Source organism: Ostrea edulis, chromosome 9 (assembly GCF_947568905.1).
Source record: "Ostrea edulis chromosome 9, xbOstEdul1.1, whole genome shotgun sequence".
In the NCBI taxonomy this organism is placed as follows: Eukaryota; Metazoa; Mollusca; class Bivalvia; order Ostreida; family Ostreidae; genus Ostrea; species Ostrea edulis.
The window spans coordinates 61,402,919-61,411,792 of record NC_079172.1 but is presented as its reverse complement, the minus strand read 5'-3'; positions in this window follow the sequence as shown (position 1 = coordinate 61,411,792).

Here is an 8,874-nt window from a genome sequence, read left to right as displayed (position 1 = left end):
TTGTACGCACTACACATAAAGGTCTGTCTAGCCAATGTTTTCCATCTGATACTTGGAATATACTCTTGCCAGTAAAGAAAGCTCTAGGTGAAATTTGCTTCATTTTGCACAGTGTACATGTAAATCCTAATAACGATATTCCTCCATGTAATGTTAAACTAAGAATATTCACTTATTGCTCTCCATGTTCGTTGATATATACAATAAGGTGTTTGTTGAAAAATCTTGAAAGCAATTGGCCTACATGTATACAATAAAAAATAAGGTGTATCGAATTCTTCTTTTCATATCCTAATTCATATATCAATAAGGTGTTTTGAAATTCTTTAGTTCATACCGTACTTCACAAGAATATTTGCAACATGTATAATTATTCAATTCTTAATTACATGAACAAAGTAATGTTTGTTATCATGCATGTAATGTAAATGTTTGTAGATAAAGTCTACTAGGGATTTACCTTTCACAGATATAAGTTTATTCAGGTACTCGATGTCGGATAAAAATCTAAATTCAAATAGTTAAGGGTGGGGATAAAAACTTCCGTAAGTCTCTGTCATCCGACATCAATTATACTTTAGTGGGAAGAAAAGACAAGTGGTGGTTAAAAGCCACATAGTGATATTACATTTTAATGAACATTTAATAGTTTTAATGAACACGTTCATTTGTGAATAAACAGTAGATAAGGTATACAGTGTTATTCATACTCGTATGGTTTGTTTTTTAACTTGTTATTCCATTATTTTCAAAATTCATCATACCTAGTTTCAAGAGGGATCTTGGTGAAAACTATGTGAATTTAGTGTTTTGTCAGACATTGAACTTTTGATCTCGGTCCTAATTTCCCCCTAATTTATTTTTATTACAAATTATGTTGGGGAAACCCGAAGTTAGATAGTTATATCTAGTGAACGGGTGACCTACCCGTATTAAATACCATATTTTTTGCTTTGAACAAATATTAGAAAATCTTTTTAATGTGTAATAATTACATTCTGTACGACAAAACACTTCAACCCCGCCAAGGAGATACACCACAACGCGTCTAACCCGCAGTGATAATACAACATGTACACCTCTATAACCCGCAGTGATAATACATCATGTACACCTCTATAACCCGCAGTGATAATACATCATGTACACCTCTATAACCCGCAGTGATAATACAAGATGTACACCTCTATAACCCGCAGTGATAATACATCATGTACACCTCTATAACCCGAAGTGATAATACAAGATGTACAACTCTATAACCCGCAGTGATAATACATCATGTGTACCTCTATAACCCGCAGTGATAATACATCATGTACACCTCTATAATCCACAGTAATAATACAACATGTACACCTCTATAACCCGCAGTAATAATACATCATGTACACCTCTATAACCCGCAGTGATAATACATCATGTACACCTCTATAACCCGCAGGGATAATACATCATGTATACCTCTATAACCCGCAGTGATAATACATCATGTACACCTCTATAACCCGCAGTGATAATACATCATGTACACCTCTATAACCCGCAATGATAATACATCATGTACACCTCTATAACCCGCAGTGATAATACATCATGTACACCTCTATAACCCGCAGGGATAATACATCATGTATACCTCTATAACCCGCAGTGATAATACATCATGTACACCTCTATAACCCGCAGTGATAATACATCATGTACACCTCTATAACCCGAAGTGATAATACACCATGTACACCTCTATAACCCGCAGTGATAATACAACATGTACACCTCTATAACCCACAATGATAATACATCACGTACACCTCTATAACCCGCAGTAATAATACATCATGTACACCTCTATAACCCGAAGTGATAATAAATCATGTACACCTCTATAACCCGCAGTGGACGCCTCTAACCTGCAGTTATACTACAAGAAATACCTCTAACTGGTGTATCTCACCGCGACTTAAAGTATCCGATCCCTACCCCCCCCCCCCCTCACCCCCCCCCCCCCCCAAAAAAAAACCCAGTCAAGAATTGATTGTTATGTCATGCAAAATTTAGTATCAAATGAAAGATAATTAACATACACAGCGATTCAACAAAAGAAATTTCAAAATTGACAAGACATATAAGAAATATATCAGGTGTGAAGCTGCCTATATGCAAGTACGCAACTGCCTACACATGAGAGAGAGAGAGAGAGAGAGAGAGAGAGAGAGAGAGAGAGAGAGAGAGAGAGAGAGAGACTTTGCCGTTAAGATAATTATTGTGCCTAAATATAACTGCATTATATAATCTCTGTTTATAATTTAATCAGGATCATAATGTCCAATCAATGTTTAATGTCAAATCATTAACATCATGTTGAATATCACTTTAATGTACATCATACAGTAGATGTAGTAGACGGATTAGGATAGTCTTTGTTATCAGTGCCATTTAACATTATACATGTATTTTCGCACCATGCTGTCGAAAACAACGGTAGGAGGGGGAATCGTAAAACGAATGTGATGTCAGTCCAAGAGGAGGAATCGTAAAACGAATGTGATGTCAGTCCAAGAAGAGGAATCGTAAAACGAATGTGATGTCAGTCCAAGAGGAGAAATCGTAAAACGAATGTGATGTCAGTCCAAGAGGGAGAATCGTAAAACGAATGTGATGTCAGTCCAAGAGGGAGAATCGTAAAACGAATGTGATGTCAGTCCAAGAGGGAGAATCGTAAAACGAATGTGATGTCAGTCCAAGTACACACGGTGAGTTGGTATAAAATAAAGCACTTTAGAAAATGATTTTGAGAAATCTTTTGGGTTTGGAAATTGACAAAAAACCGTTTCTATAAACAAAAAATAGCTGATTTCATTGGTAAAACCCAGGAGCTTCTGGGGGCCTAGCCCCTCGGCCCCCACAAGGGCTTTGCCCTTGCCCACTGGGGGGGGGGGGGGGGGCGCATGGCGGCCCTCAGAACCCTTTCTATGCTTCGCGTACACTTGTCTTTTTCTGGCTACGCGCCTGGATATGTAATAGAAATTAACATTAATCCCTATGAGGAAAACACATTTCTGATATATAAAGTCAATTAGAATATAATTTCCAAAGAAAGCTCATGATGAAAAGATGCCTATTACCACAGTCTTTCAAGATATGCAAAAAAAAAAAAAAAAAGTAAAAGTCACCATACAAATGATGGGAATATAATTGCTTTTATGGATCGGATACCTTAAGGAGGTATATTTCATCGTCATAATGGCTTACTTCCTTTCAAAACATGAATGAAAATATAAATATTTGTAATACTTGTCTATTTCTTTTAAATTTAATTGCCTAGCTGAATAACTCAGTAGGTTAGCGTGTTGACTGTTGATCGTGGGTTCGAATCCACAAGAAGTTTTAACCCCCCCCCCTCCAAATCATTTTCTACTAAAACTGCATATTTTGACTTCATAAAATAAATCTAAAAGTTTTCGATTTCAAAATATTGTTTTACATATCCTCCAGATTTTATCATCAAATTTCTCTGGTGTAGTATTCCTCCTTAAATACAGACCTGCGACTTTCCCGTAGTGATGATAACGTGTATAGGAGCATATCTAACATTGGAGTTTCCCGTAGTGATGATAACGTGTATAGGAGCATATCTAACATTGGAGTTTCCCGTAGTGATGATAACGTGTATAGGAGCATATCTAACATTGGAGTTTCCCGTAGTGATGATAACGTGTGTAGGAGGATATCTAACATGGTGCGTACCTGACATAAATCTTATCGTGTCTGACGAGCAGTAGGGACTAGAGAGTCTGTACGCTGTTTACGTTCCATTCAAGATATTTTCACTTGTGCAAAGATGTGACCACCTCCAGGTGAAGTGCCACAATTTCTGACCCAGGAATGACGTTTACAGCCGTAGAAGTGAGACTTCTTTACTTTGGTACATGTAACTTGTTGAAAGAACAATCACTCGTACTTATGTTAAACGTCTTGGATCTAACACAGTATCGGGAATCGAACTCTGGACTTCGAAGTGAACGGTCTCATCACTAGGCTATTACGACCTGTTCTATCTTGATAAACTACAAAAACGCAACTTTTTCAGATTTCCAAGTGTTGAATATGATTTTATTTTCAATTTAGCTAGCTGACATTATTTTTTTTGACATCTTAAAGCAGGTCACTGACCTTGTGTGGCTACGCGTCCGACTCAAAAGTGCAATGCCAATAACCGGCTTAGCTAGCCCGAGGTTAATTAGCATACCATACACATTTAATATATTTTTCGGGTGGGGCTCTATGTACAGGGGTTGTCTAACATCGAATATTTCTAATTTTATTTATCACTTGGTAAGAAAAGGATTGAAATACAGTCTGGATGACAATTCTCTCTTAAAATGCAATTGGAATGGCTGTAACCGGCATAGCTAGCCCAAAGTAATGCGCTTTTTATAGCGATTATTTCAAGGGAAATCAAGCGCTGAGCTAACCTCAATTCACAAAAATCTTTTAGATAATTCAAACTTGTGTAATCCTATCACAAATACGCATTACTTTGGGAGTCTAAAACGTGTTTGAATTTGCTAATGCATAATGCTTTAATAAAGGGACTGGATCACGATTTTTGAGAAAAATATTTTTCATTTTTCATGTTAAACATTAAAAATATAACTCATTTAATGTTGACAGCCAAAATTTTGACTTTCTGAATGCAAGAATAAAAACAATATTTTAGCCTTAAATCTCTGTTATGTAAACAAAGACTCGAGTCTTTTAATGTATACAATCAAACCAGTGAAACAATAATTTTGTGATATAAAGCATCTTAATTCCGCAGAGTCACAAATTTTAACTTTTAGAGGACACATTTTACCCAAAGAATGGTTGAAATTTGAAAGATATGATAAACTTTGATCAATATTCATTTCTTTCGAAAATTTCGTAAACAATAACATACCACAATCATTGTTTACAAAACAAATAATAAACTCCCTAAAATGAGCTTCTGTGATAATGTATAACCTTAATTCTTAAGTGAAATCTTTAAAATATATCAACAAAAACGGAAAACGGAATTATTCAGATCTAGTGATCAGTCATTCAAAAACTTACTTTGTTAAACACCACTCTGATTCCACGCACAAGTACTCTGAAGTTGAAATAAAAAAAATATGCTAGAGTTCCTCATTGACAATATCTTCGTGGTCTTTGGTGATCAGGTCTCCAACAGTCTGTTGGAATTGCCATGGGCACGAATTGTGCTCCTTTGTTAGCTGACCTGTTTCTATATTCATATGAAGCAGAATTTATTCAAAAACTTCTACGCGAGAAGAAAAATCCTCTCGCTGTGGCCTTCAATTCGACATTTAGATAATATATCGATAACATTTTGTCTATTAACAATAATAGCTTTCATTCATATGTCGATTTGATATATCCCCGTGAGCTCGAAATAAAGGACACCATAGAGTCGTCCACTTCTGTTTCATACTTAGAAATTTTATTGAAAGTAGACATTAACGGCAAACTGACAACTCAACTGTATGACAAACGGGATGATTTCAGCTTCTCCATCGTCAACTTCCCATATTTATGTAGCAATATTCCATTATCACCTGCATATGGTGTTTATATATCTCAACTGATTCGATATGCAAGAGCTTGTTCTGTGTATAGTCAGTTTTTAAATCGAGGTAAACTACTGACAAACAAGTTGATAGTACAGGGGTTTCAACAGTCTCGATTGAAGTCAGCATTTCGCAAATTCTATGGTCGTTATAACGATCTAGTTCGTCAATACAATATCGCATTGGGTCAAATGCTGTCTGACATGTTTCATACCGATTGTTAAGCCGTTCTTGGCACACTGATTTTGACTTCGGATAACTCCGTTTACCTGATCAGGATATAGGGCTCACGGCGGGTGTGACCGGTCAACAGGGGATGCTTACTCCTCCTAGGCACCTGATCCCACCTCTGGTGTGTCCAGGGGCCCGTGTTTGCCCAACTATCTATTTTGTATTGCTTATAGGAGTTATGAGATTGATCACTGTACGTTATCTTCACCTTGCATTAGACAGTAGATTTTGGTCATTAAAAGTGAAAAACAAAATTTTGGAGAAAATCTTGAATCAGTCCCTTTAATGCATATTTCGTAATATTCAATCGGTATATACCCTTATCTGCATCGAATTTATATCATAGCGGTAATGATTTACAAAGAGGTAAGGCTATACCGGATGTTGCCTAACATTGGAGGTTATTCTTAGTTTTGATTTCCCTTGAAAATCGTGTATATGCCGAGATACAAAAGATGTGTTATCATAATTTGTGTAGGTTTAACGTTATCTAAAACGTGAGGACCCGATAATTTGAGACAAACACGGTCAAATAAACATATGAGAGTTTTTCATATATCTTTATATATATATATATATATATATATATATATATATATATATATATATCGTGCCACACCTGCTGTAGCCTAGGTCACGGAAGCCGTTTGACTACACTGCATTGACAAACATGTAGGTACGGAAGCATATAAGGGCCGCGGAAGTATCTTTTATTAGTTTGTTATAAATTACTAATTTGTTATAACAAAATATTAATTTTTTATAACAAAATATTAATTTTTTATAACAAATTTAACAGATTATTAATACCGTATTTACTACAAGAGATCATAATAAACATGCAATCGTGAATTTTCTTTTCATAATCTCCACATACCAAAGGTCTACGTCAAAAGATAGCTATGGCCTGGACAAACTTAGTATGAGGAGCGGAAGAAGAATTCACACTAAAACAATATGTCCCCTTTCTGGGAAGGGGGGGGGGTGTAATTATTAAGCAATATTTTTAAAGAAAGAATGTGAAATACTATCGGTACAAAAACTTTTCAATCAATAACATGCATATATTTTCAAAATGGGTTTCCTGCTAACTGAAAGTTATGTGCTCAATATCAGATCTAGCATCATGTACTAGAAGGCTTTATAAGTTACAATAATTCACAATATTAACTAAAGTGGCAATAAAGCAAAACAAGAGGTTCATGGGCCTTAAAGATCGCCCGAGTCTGAGCTAATCTGCTAAAGCTAAATATCATATGAATAGAATTTACATTATATGTAGCTTAGATATGCAACCAGGAAAATTAGTATCGATTTCATAGCCTTTTGCAGTAGTGATACTTTTAACTAATGCTCAGATTACCAATACAGCATGTGGGACTCTTGTTAAATTAACGATTTTAAATAGGAATTTAGTAACTTGAAATAACAAATTGATAATTTGTTATAACAAATAATAATTAATAATAAACACAAAACTCGAATAACATGACCGGTATCTCTTGCGGAGCATAAAAAAGAATAGAAGGCACCTACAAGGTGTTAACGACCAGATTTACTACTAGAACTGAATGTGATGTTTCGTATAGGATCCCGTGGGGATCCGGGTTAGACTAGGTCCTAAGTACCCTTTGCTTGTCGTAAGAGGCGACTAAATGAGGCGGTGCTTCGGATGAGACCGCAAATACTGAGGTCCCGTGTCACAGCAGGTGTGGCACGATAAAGATCTCTCCCTGCTCAAAGGTCATAAGCACCGAGCATAGGCCTAAATTTTGCAGCCCTTCACCGGCAATGGTGACGTCTCCATACGAGTGAAATATTCTCGAAAGGGATGTTAAACAATATTTTATCAATCCATCGTGTAAGACCATAATAAGACGATTGACAGATATAATCGTTTGATTTCAAAGAAAACAAGTTTCTCAAAAGAAGCCGTTTTTGCCCACAAAGAATACAATGGACAGTGGTAATCAGAGGCCATTTATCATATCTAGTGATAAAACAAAGATTGTGCTGGGAAATAATAAGGAATACGTATGGAGGAAAGCAGACGAGAGATTGAGACCCAAGTGCCTTGGTTTGCGTGGTGACAGAGAGACATGTAGAGCCTCCGTCATGTTTTGGGGCTGTATCTTGTCATGGAGTAGGAACCTTGAAAGCTGTTGATGGGAATATGAACAGAGAAGTGTTTCATGAGAATTGTTAGGCCGTTCTTGGTACACTGATTTTGACTACGGATAACTCCGTTTACCTGATCAAGATATAGGGCTCATGGCGGGTGTGACCGGTCGACAGGGGATGCTTACTCCTCCTAGGCACCTGATCCCATCTCTGGTATACCCAGGGGTCCTTGTTTGCCCAACTCTATTTTGTATTGCTTACAGGAGTTGTGAGATTTATCACTGATTGTTATCTTCGCCTTTCATATTGAAGTTTTGAACGAATGTCTTTGGTTTGTTGCAAATCGTTGCGCTTGCGTTTTTGAAGAGGATAATGCACTGTGTCACGTTTCATTTAGATCGAATGAATGGAAACAAAACATGATATAGAAACACTAACCCCCCCCCCTCTACAAACACACAGAGAGAGCCCATACCTTAACATTATAGAAATTGTATGGAAAGTGTTTAAAGTTCGAGAGCAAAGGCAAGAAAACGACATCAGAAATGCGGAAGACCTGAAACATGTTGTTCAAGAGTAATCTCCCTTTGAAGGAGAATAGGTACTGACTGTATTGCGTTCTTGGGGACATATTAAGAAATATTAACCAAACAAGTATGCAACATTTAATTGATAAAAACAAAACAACAAACTTTTAATGGTTGGTTTCTGTGACTTCATCTACACTCTATACAGTACTATGTTTGAGGCCCGTGACTTCATCTACACTCAACACATCAATATAAGTATGAGGCCCGTGACTTCATCTACACTCTATACAGTACTAAGTATGAAGCATGTGACTTTCTCTAAACGCTATACAGTACTAAGTATGAAGTCTGTGACTTCATCTACACCCTATACAGTG